Source organism: Dasypus novemcinctus, chromosome 17 (genome assembly GCF_030445035.2).
Source record: "Dasypus novemcinctus isolate mDasNov1 chromosome 17, mDasNov1.1.hap2, whole genome shotgun sequence".
In the NCBI taxonomy this organism is placed as follows: Eukaryota; Metazoa; Chordata; class Mammalia; order Cingulata; family Dasypodidae; genus Dasypus; species Dasypus novemcinctus.
The window spans coordinates 37,748,270-37,755,738 of NC_080689.1; the positions used below are offsets into that span (position 1 = coordinate 37,748,270).

Below are 7,469 nucleotides of genomic sequence, written 5' to 3' on the forward strand. Positions count from 1 at the left end.
AAAAAGCTGCAGAGACAGAGAGTGAGGTTCTGGAGGCCACAGGCTGGAAGCAGTGGAGCTCAGGAGCACAGAAAGAGGCCCCTGAGAAGCTGAGAGAGAAGGCCCATAGAAAGCAAGAAGCTGAAGCAAGGAGGCTGGGAAGAAAGGATAAGAAAGGAATGATTTCCTATAGCTGAGCTCCAGGAGAAAGTAAGCCTGGAGGAGAAGGCAGAAACCTGCAGAGCTGCTATTATTGTGTGCCTGCAGAGCTGCTCTTATGTCATGCCACGTGGCAGGAATCCAGGATCTCCAGTATGCATCTTTTGGTGAGGTAGCATCTCTGATGAAGCCTTGATTTGGACACTTTCAAAGCTTCAGAACTGTGAGCCTTTAACCTAAAAAGTTCCCATTATAAAAGCCAACCCATTTCTGGTATCTTGCTCCCAGCAGCATTTAGCAAGTAAAAACAATTATTGTGAGGATTAAATGCACAGGAAGGTCTCAGCACTATGCCTGAAGCACAGCAATTGCTAAAAATTATTAGCTGCTAATATTGTTGCTGTTAATTGCTTCCTTAGGGACTGTATCAATGTCTTCTCCCCTGCGTGTATACATTTAGGCCAAAACTGTCACTATTAATGCAAAGCCCAGACCTGTTAGTAGGAATTTCAGGACTCATCAGTTTGGCAAGGAAGTAATTGTGGGGATCAGATACTTCTTGGAAACCATGACATCAATATTGATGACTCTAGAAATCTCCAACACAGGAAAGGAACTAATGTTTGGAATATGTTTTCTATGTCATTGATGCTCTGACAAGCAATGTATAAAAATTTTCTTATTTGATTCTCATAATGGTCCCTTTAGGTTATCAATGTCCATTTTATAGATGGAAAAACTGATAGTGATAATGAGTGTTTTCATTTTCTTGGCTGCTCAAGCAAATACCATGGAATGACTTGATTTAAACAATGGGAATTTATTAGCTCACTGTTTTGAGGCTAAGGAAATGCCCAAATCAAGGAGTTATTAAAGCATACTTTCTACCCAAAGATGGGTGTTCTGGGGCTGGCTGCTGGTGAACCTTGGTGCTGGACTCCTGCATCACATGGCAGTGGTGGTCTCTCCTGGGTTTCATTGACCTTCTTGCTTCTTGTGGCTTTCTCCCTTTCTGTCTGAATTTCATTCCATTTATAAAGGAATCTAGTAATGAGATTAAGACTTATCATGATTGAATTGGGCCACACCTTAACTGAAGTATCAAAAGGACTATCCTCATGAATGGGTTAAGACTAAGAACATGTTTTTCTTCGGTACATAAAGCTCCAGACTACCACAATGTAGATGATTTTTTAATATCCTATGATGAAATGTATCAATATTTGGAAGATCTTTATAACTTGAGAAATAATATTTTCTAAATGACCAATGCATGATATTAAAAAACCCACTCAAAGTATAAACTAGACCAAAAGATTTTAATGTGACTAAATACAAAATTTAAATTCTATCTATATTCAAGAAGCCTCAGTTTGTTAAGTTTTGGTGTAGTATCAAAGAAGAATATCCACAACTATCTGCAAAGGCTTTTAAAATACTGCTTTCCTTTTCAACTAAATATCTGTGTGAAGTCTGCTTTTCTTTACATTCTTCATCCAAAATAGCATATTACAACAGATTGAATTTAGAACCAGATATGTGAATCCAGGTCTCTTCTATTAAACTCAATAATTAGATTTGCAAAATGAAAAACAATGCCACTTTTCACTAAAATTTTTGTTTTGAAAAATATATGGTTTTTCATTAAAATGTCATTTATAGCAACATGTAATGGATTTAACATAATTCTTTTTAAATAGTGAATAAATATTTTTAAAACTTCTCAGTTTTTATTTCTTATGTGACCTATATCAAAGACATAATCCACAAAAGCAATATTTTTGTATAAGTTAGTCTTAATTTAAAATTTTTCTTCTAGCTCCCTTTTTAATAATTTTACTAAGGTATCATAGATCAAAGATTTGAGGATTACTGGATTAATAGAAGGTAGTAAAAGTGGGTGGACCAGTTAGGAAGCTAATCATCTATCTTGCAAGAGATCATTGCAGTGCAAGACTAGGGTGGTAGCATATAGATGTAGTAAAACATTGATTTGAGATCTATTTCAGAGTTTAATTAACAGAATTGGTGGTGAATTTTGGATATAGCATGGATGAATGATGAATGAACATGGCATTAAGGATATTGGAAAAGTGTATGGTCCTTAGGGAACAATCATGGTTTTTGGCAAGTTTGAATTGAGGTGCTGGAGTAAAAAAGCACAATTTTATATGCCACATATCTGGAACCCAGGACGGAATTCTGGTTTGGAGATATTAATGCTTAAACATCAATGTATGATGCTAATTAAATTCATGGAATGTGATCAAATAAGGAAAAAGTACAGAGAGATAGGAGAGCCTAGAATCAAGCCTTGAGGGACTCCAAAATGAAATGTCAGAGTAGAGTTAAATGAGCTGACAAATTGGCTGGGCAAGAGTAAAGGGGTGGGAAGTCACTCAAGAGAGGTGGGTGCCGTGGAAGCAAAACCAAAAGACTATTTCAAGGAAAGAGTGGTCAGTGGGAAATAAAAGTGCACTGAAAAATAAAGTGCAGTGAGTACTGGGGATCCAGCAGAATGGAGGTCGATAGCAAACACTGTTGCTACTGTTCCCAGGCACCACAGGATTCCTTTTCGCATAGGTGCCTCCCTCCCTCTGCTAGTGCATGTTCTCGTCTAACAGTTCACACCTGTGGCCTTTCTTGATGGTCTTGTCTCAGGCTGGAGCCTCCTTGCTTGTACCAGGGGGCTGAAAATAACCTTAGCCAATGACTCACTGGTGTGGGAATATGAAAGCCCAGATCTCTTGGCTCAAATCAGGCAAATTCTGAGGAAAAATTTATTCTTCTACTTTATCTTTGCCAAAAGTGAATTCTCATTCCTTATTGACTTTGTCTCCTTTCCTCTCCGGCTTCCGCCATCCCTTTTCCAGTTTCTCTTGAGACCACCCCTTAAATTCACATTAATCCTTATTTCAGAGTCTAGTTCTAGGGAACCTGACCTAAGATAAAGATCTATTTAAAAAAATCAAACTTAAAAAACAAACACACACCAGAACACCATTTATTTGAAATGGGAGTAGCTGAGAAAGGGATCCTTCTCTTCTTAGGATTCCCCCTTTCCAACCTTTGGGTCAGTGCTATAAAACTGAAAGTCACAGATCACAATTTTGCAAACCACTGCAGTACAACGAGCCACCTTGCCAGGAGGCCACCATGTCCTCGTTAAAGACAGCCATGGCATTCAGTGCCCTCTTTAAGGGTGGGATGTGTGTGTGGAGGGGTGTGATGCAGAGGGGGTGTGATGCAGAGTATATGTTTGTGTGTATGTGGGGAGGCTGGAATATGAAATGATTCATGGCATATCACAAATCCAAGGGTCAACAGAGGCAGAAAAGAAGCATGGAGGGCTGGGTGGAAGCAATGGTAGGAAGATAGAGGGCAGGGGATTAAGGTGATCATGGGGCCTTTATATAAGCACACCTACTTGCCCGAACACCTTGTGATGTATTGGAATACCACTTTAGTGGCAGGAGAGGAGGAGACTCTAAAAAAAGAACAGTCACATTTCAGAGAGAAATGTGTCAGCTGTAATCATTTGGAAAGATAAACTTTACCTATTTAACTAGCAGAATCACACATTTTGATCTAATTTCTCAAAATATTTTGTAGTTTATCAAGATAAAGATCCAACCATGAGCCTTTTAGACTTATCATATTCCCTGGGCTAGTAGAAGGGTTTATAACTTGGAGGAGAGTGAATCAAGGACAGCTTTCAGGTAAAGAGTATGCAAGCTTATTAGTTTAAAACAACAGTGGTAACCTATGGCAACAGAGGAATTGATAGAACATTCTTTAGGAATCATTTTTATTTATTATGCTTAATTAGTTCATATATTTTTTGAAATGCTTTTGTGTTATGGATATATTGAACATGTTGAAAACTGGAAAGCCATCTAAGTGTAATACTGACTTAAAGGGTTCCAGGGTGAGGGAAAAGCAAAAAGTAACAAAGTCAAAAGGTGTTAGATCTCTTAACCATTTACATAAACAGGCTGCCCAGAAGCATTCACAGGGCAGGTTAGCTGTATACAAATAAGAGTCAAGGAACACAGAATCATCAGATACCCTGCTTTCCCCTAGCTGATGCCTCCTGTCTTTAATAGACCTTTATTGTATACAGTCACAGCATTCCTCACTCTCAGGCTCCAGTATGTGGTTTGGGCTGAAATGACTCCACCCAGAGCTCTGCCCAAGGAAGGAAGCTGTGCTCAGGAGCAGCCATCGATTGGACCAGGAGTGGACACTGGTCCCAAGGATGGCCCATCCATAGCTGATCAGCAAATCAATAGGTGTCCTGGTGCAAAAGTCATTTTAAGAATTATTAGAATGATGGTTTGAGTTTTCAGCTAGCCAATTAGATCAGGTCCCTATAGAATTTGGATGGGAGAATTTTAGAAGATTTTCTAGTCAGGAGAAGACCATAAGGAGGATAGGACATGCAATGAGGGAAATCACAGGGTCTGTGAGAGACGGAAAGCAGAACAAATTTCCAAAGCTGTTTTTAATCCTAAAATCCAATTTCTTAATCAAGTACCATTTTTGGGGAAATGTTTTTGGAGTCTCTGCTTTATTAAAAAAAAAAAAGGCCTGATAATATAGGAAGGTGTTTGGATCCTAATAACATAGGAAGGAAAAAAGTGTGCCCTGGAAGTTTAAATATATGGGTTTGAATTCTGGTTATTTCCTTTAATAAATAAGAGAATTTGGACAAGTAAATTAATCTCACGAAGACTTAGTTTCCCATACAACATTATTTTTTAGGGAGAGTAAATGAGGTAGCGTGTGTGGCAGTGTTTGATAGATAGTAGATGAGCAGTATTTCTTTCCTATCATGGTTTAAAAAGATGGTTCTATGTAAAAGAAGTTCTTAGAAAGGAGGGAGCTGGTCCCAGTTACAGTATCCCAGAGGGGCTGGGCAAGTTTCAAGGTCAGGATGGACCAAGTTTCAAGGTCAGGATGGACCAGGAGCCTGGGTGTCTGGTAAACAAATTTAATATGGATAGCCATATTTTCCTTGAACTTGAGGGATGTTTATACTTAATTTTTTGAAGCACTGAGCTCTTTAAAGTCTCAAGATTAATATATGAGAATGTTCAAATTTTTCAGAACAAAGAAAAACGATGTCAAGCTTATCCTGAGTTATTGTTTGTAGCAGTGAGCACTATACAAACCAACAGCTGGATTGTATTTTAAGTCAATTATAAGAACATTCTTGTTTTTTTTTTTTATCCTGATGTCATCTTTGCAAAGGGATGTGAATAGCTTTGTCTGAACATTATATAACCTTGGAAAAGTTCAAAACAGTTTTTTTTCTGATGGAGGAACCAGTATGAAATTTTATTTCCTATTCATTTGTTACCAAACAGTTCTCTTCTTAATCACACCTCTGAAACACAGATGCATTCCAATGTATTTATTCCAAAAACACAAGACTTTTGATTTAAGGAAACATAGAAAAGCAGATGTAGTTCTAAATCTGGGAATTTGAATCATCAAAGAGTCAGATTAGGAAAGCTCAAATTGGTGGTCATTCTTAAGCACACTGCATGTCCAGTACATCCACTTGGGATCTCTCTAGGCTAACCAGTGTGTTAGCTGTGGACTTAGTAAAGGCTTCTTAGAGTAAGAAGATTATGGTGTTTTTTCCCTACTCAGTCTCATCCAAAGAAGTCTGAATTCTAGGTGTACCTTTTGAGCTTACTACTCTCCCCTCCCCCCTCCCAAGTAAACTCTATAGTGACTGCTGGAAGAGGTAGAAGTGATGTCCTTCTAGGGAGACAGGAAAAAGGCATGAGGATTTATTATAATCCAATAGCTAAGTGGTGTTGATAACCAATTTTAGGCTTCAGGCAAATTTTTGTGAAAGTTCTCTAACTTGGCATAAACTTTCCCTCCCATTGTATAACTTTGCTATAGTTTGTATGTATCTTGTACTTTGGAATGATAGAATTTTAGAGTTACAAAGATCAACTAATCCAGTTCTTCCTTGCTCAGTTGAGACAACTGAGGCACAAAGAAAATAATATCACCCAGGCATTTGGGGACAGGGCAGAACTATATTCCAGGACTCCTTACTTTCTCTCATATGGGTAGTCTTTTACATCACCACATGGTCTGTGAAGCTGGCTTTCCCAGTTCTATAGGGGCCCATGATTTTACTCCACTGTGCACAGCAGAAAGCACTCTGACTTAGCTCGGTTGGACCCCTCTCACCTAGATAAGGGCTGCTTAGGAAGAAAACTTCCTATACCTTTCCGACTAATAGCCATAAAATACTGAACATGAAGTTCTTAACGTGGATTACCTGTTCAGCTTCAGGAGTTATGAAACTTCTTAAACTGCATGTAAAAGTTTGTGCCTAAGTGCCTTTTTTCTATAAAAGGGCCCATAAACTTAATCAAAGAGGTGAATAAATGACTTAACATAAATGAATTTTAAGCCAAATTCTTAGCGGTCCTGAATCGGATGAATGGTGTTCTTCCTACTACAGTGTATTAGGATTCTAAGCATTGAGTACCTATCACAAAACCAAAACAGGGAAATATGGATATTATTACATGGTACTTCAGCAGCCTTTGAAATGTTTGGACTCAAACATTTCTTGAATATAAGTCCTGCTGCTTAAATTCCATGGTAGGAACTAGATATGTGGCTGACCCAGCATATGAGATTTCTCCTAAGTACCAGCTGCTACCTTGTGGCCGACATCTTTCCCATACCTTGAACTGGCTGAGTTACGTATGTTGATCCTTCTGGTTGCAGACACATGGGCCTACAGACAGCAACGAGCAGCCATTCCAAGTGGCCCTTAATGGCTTTCAAGTTGTTTAGGGGGTTGGTGTGAGCTGATGCAGGATGGTGAGAAATCAAAGGGGCCGTTGCCCTGGGACTGAGCTTCTGTTGTCTAGGCAACTTTATTAAGAACCTTCTGTTTCTTGAAAATGATGCCTAAATTAACTCAAGTTCTTAGAACTAAGGTTTTGCATTCTGAACTTGTCTTTGGCATTTGGGAACTTTCCATTTCCTCCAGCTGAATCATTCCCACCCTGTTTGAGACCTTAAACTATTTATAAGATGACACCGGTTGTTTTTTTGTTTTGTTTTGTTTTTTTTGTGTGTGTCTCAGAGGTTTTTTTAACTTTATTTTTAAAGAAGTTTTAGATTATAGAAATGTTACAGCCAAAAAATAGGGGATAGCCACAGGTTTAAAAGGTCTTTTTATCTTGCAGCTATAGTGACCTAAAAGTACTATTATGAACAAACTCACCATCCAGATGCGTATCAATATATTTCTATAATAAGATCTAATGCGAAATTCAATTCTCAAA

General features: G+C 38.3%; 1 long non-coding RNA gene across 1 annotated transcript in view; it reads right to left on the reverse strand.

The window, feature by feature from the left end:
• Positions 1 to 6,971, reverse strand: part of LOC131273957 (uncharacterized) — a 71,700-nt gene extending 64,729 nt beyond the window's left edge. The window contains exon 1 of the long non-coding RNA XR_009181142.2: positions 6,861 to 6,971. This is a non-coding gene — a long non-coding RNA (uncharacterized lncRNA). The remainder of the gene's footprint in view (positions 1 to 6,860) is intronic.
• Positions 6,972 to 7,469: the final 498 nt, after the last annotated feature.